Raw genomic sequence first — 3,591 nt, 5'->3', positions numbered from 1 at the left:
CTGCGCCCCCTAACTTCCCCCTGCAGCCTCGACTTGCTTTGGTATCCTTCATTTCCTGCCCTAATCCGTTGCCCAGAGTTGAACCCAGGAGTCCTGGCACCCGGGTCCCTTCCCTAACCATGAGATTACCCTCCCCCTTAATACTGGAAATGGGACCCAGAAATCCAGATGGTCGGGCTCTAACTTGTAGATTAAACTCCACTTTAGGGAGCTCTCTGGCTGTGTGAGCTCCCTCTCTCCCAGGTGGGAACAGAACCCAGGCGTCCTGCTACCTCAATTCCTGCACTAACCACTAGCCTGCGCCACCGGATGCAACTCCCTCAGGGCTTTGGGTGTTTTGAAATGCCGCCATTGCTGTGAGCAGCTCCACCGACGGCTCAGGCTGCAGATTCAGCAAATGCCTGTCAGCATCAGCTCCCTCCAGCCCTTCCCCTTCCCTGCAGGTGGGTGCAGCCCCCGCGCTGGTGTGGCTGATCTCTGAAATACATATTTGCAGGGCTGTTATCAAGAGAAAAAAGGAGGCTAAATATAGCCATAGTGCGCTAGATTGTAGGTGGCTGCGAGGGAGCACCCGTGTGAATGCGAACGGGGGCTGTTAGAGCGAGGAATCTGTTCCCTGGGTGCAACCGGCTCTGCAGGACGGATTGGGGAAGAAAGCGACCACACATGGATTCCCAGGGGCGCAGGGCCCACCTCTGGGCCCAGATTTGCTAAAGTGATCAGCACCCAGCGTACTGAGCTCCGGCAAACCTGGACTGGAGGGCTTGAGTCTGATCTTACACTGGTGCCAATTGGAAATGGATCCATTGAAGTCAATGACCCTGACTCGTAGTTACTCCAGGACAGGACGGGGTAAGATGATGGCTTAAAGCCCATGTGCACTCCCTTTATCTGGGTAGGGCCATGCAGGACCCTGATGTAAATTAGAGCAACCCCTAGGCTGCTCTAAATCTGTGCTGTGTAGCCCATGATCCTCAGGGAAGCAGAGGATAACCATAGTGCTAGGCATCCCAGCCATGCCCCCAACACTCTCCCTGTGCTGGATGTTGAGAGTAGGGCCAGTCCAGTACCCGTACGCCAGCTGGCTGCTGAGGCAGATTATCAGGGAGGCTGTTACCAGCTGGGGATATGCCTCAACTGAGCTGCCTTCATGTCAGAGCAAGAGTAAGCAGGTCTAGAGAGAAGAATCCAAAGTAACTGTAGTACTAGCGAATGCACCGGGCCCTTTAAATAGTTGGAAAGCAAAGGGAGTTCCTGGAAGGGGCCTGTGGCATTGGGAGAGCAATCTGGAAAACGTTTGCACCCCAGAGGAGAATGGATGGGGCTGGACTGGGAGGGGACTAGTAGCAGAAAAGAAATCCCCCCTCCCCGTGGTGATGGAGCTATTAATAATGATGATTAATAATTAATAACGGCTGCCGTTTAATGAAGTCCTTTCATCCGAACATCCCCCGGTTTCATCTCGACAAACTGGTTTGTAAACGGCAGGCGTCGATCCTCATCCCCCATCTCACCCCCTTGGCACCGGAGTAAATGTGCTGATTTCAGAGAAGCTAGTAGCCCCAGCACAGGCCGCGAGAGCCCCACCCAGCACTGATGTGCAGCCATCTCTGGCATGGGATGCGGCAGCGAGTTTAGGACAGGAAGTGAAGCAGGATCCTGTGTTTCACTCTGAAACCGCAGTGGGGAGGGAATGATGCGAGGGATTTGTTCGGGTGAGACTCTAGTGACTGTAATGGAGTTACACTGGGAGTGGAGGTAGTTTAACCCAGCCTAGGAGGGGGCGAATAGCAGTTTGAGCAGGTGCCTGGGAGTCAGGACTCCTGGGTTCTACTGTGATCCCTGTGACGGGAAGGTTGGGTATGCCTGGCTGTCCAATCAGTGCCTCGCATCTGTTGACTCTCCCTATCCCATCTCCTCAGTGAGCACCACCGGCTCAGCACCATGAGTGCCTGATCAGTGCTCAGGTCTGACAACGTTTAAACTCGACCTCCTAATTCAGCCGTAGCAGGCATGCAGTCGGGGGGTTGGACACACATGGCAATGTACATTTAGGTGGCCTGCAGAACATACTTAGATTGTGCCGAATCTCCACTTCCCTTAAAAGAAAAAAACCCTTAACCCTCAGGGCTGTGCGTAACTGACACGGGGCCGTCTGGGTCTGCAGAGAGCCTGAAACGATAACTCAGAGGTCTGAACTCCCCTCTCTATTGTGGGGTATGTATAGTCCTGGCTTTACAGAACTCACCCGGCTCCTCCAGCTGAGCCTGACACCCTGTCCAGTATTATTCCCGCGGGGCTGGTGGGGGAGCTTTCACCAGATTGTTTTATTCTGTACTGTGCCCCTTCCGGCTCAAGGAGGCGCTCGTTTGCCTTGAGTGTCCCATCCATGCCATTCTGCAGTGTCCCCTGCTGGAGGGACTAGGATAGGGTGACCGGATATCCTGATTTATAGGGACAGTCCCGATTGTTGGGTCTTTTTCTTATATAGGCTCCGATTATCCCCAACCCCCATCACATTTGCTGTCTGGTCACCCTAGGCTAGGAATTGGTGCATGTTGCTCATTCGTTCTCCCTCTGGGTCCCTACCAGGCTACCTGCTGGCTTGGTTTCAGACTGGCCTAGATCACCCACCTAGCTCCTTTTCTTAGGAAGGGATCCCTGCCGGGCAGGCTAAGAACTGGTCAATACGATTCATTTTCATTCTCCCCAGGTCCCTTGCTGGTCCCCATCTCTTGCTTCCAGAGCAGCTATTGACCCACCAGAACCCGACGGTATCTGCCTGGCCCTTGCACAGTGTGTGCAGAGACAAGGCCGGCTCTGGGCACCAGCCCAGCAAGCAGCTGCTTAGGACAGCCAACGGTGAGGGGTAGCACGTCCGGGTCTTTGGTGGCAATTCGGCGCCAGGTCTCTCACTCCCTCTCAGAGCGAAGGACCAGCTGCCGAATTGATGCCGAAGACTGAAGCAGTGCTGCTTGGGGTGGCAAAAACCCTGGAGCCGGCCCAATGCAGAGAACCCAGCCTCGACCTATGTTTGATTCGTTCTCTGCACGGACGGTTTCGGTGAGCGCGTCTGTTTGCCGGGGAAGGTTGCACGGCGTGTGTTTCTGGCAGCCTCTCGCTCCATTATCCTTCCAGTGGAAATACTAACACAGGCTGGGCAAATACAGCGTGGGTGCAGACTCTGGCATAGTTTTGTCCCTGGATTTCCCCGCGGGGTGGAAAGGAATGGAGGCTGGCCTGATACGATGGGATATCTGTGGCCAGTTGTAACTGATTTGACACAGAATGTTTTCCGCCCCCGGGAGAGCAGAAACTGTATTTCCTGATTTCAAAGGCTCAAGGGCTCCCAGCTTCCTGGGTATTTGCCTGCATCACAGAACCAGCCCACTGACTGGTTTGGTTGTGGATGATTGACAGCACCTGTTGTGGGGATGGGGTGGGGATCCTGGCAGGTCAGCACCATGCAGAGAACTGACCATGGCAGGTCAGAATAACCAGGTCATGGTTGAGAGGCCTCGGCAGAGATGTGGGGGACCCCAGGGCTGGGCCAGATTGGGTCAGTGTGCAGGCATGTGAGGAGGGACGGGG

General features: G+C 54.7%; 1 long non-coding RNA gene across 1 annotated transcript; it reads left to right on the top strand.

Annotated features, from left to right (window-relative positions):
• The first annotated feature begins 367 nt into the window (after positions 1-367).
• On the top strand, positions 368-2,877 carry LOC115639005. Its single transcript, XR_003997562.1, has 3 exons — positions 368-852; positions 2,129-2,217; positions 2,714-2,877. It is a non-coding gene; the product is annotated as an uncharacterized LOC115639005 (long non-coding RNA).
• Positions 2,878-3,591: the final 714 nt, after the last annotated feature.

Source organism: Gopherus evgoodei, chromosome 23 (genome assembly GCF_007399415.2).
Source record: "Gopherus evgoodei ecotype Sinaloan lineage chromosome 23, rGopEvg1_v1.p, whole genome shotgun sequence".
NCBI lineage: Eukaryota > Metazoa > Chordata > Testudines > Testudinidae > Gopherus > Gopherus evgoodei.
Note: the sequence above shows the minus strand (reverse complement) of the source record. Positions and strands in the feature narration are given on the sequence as shown.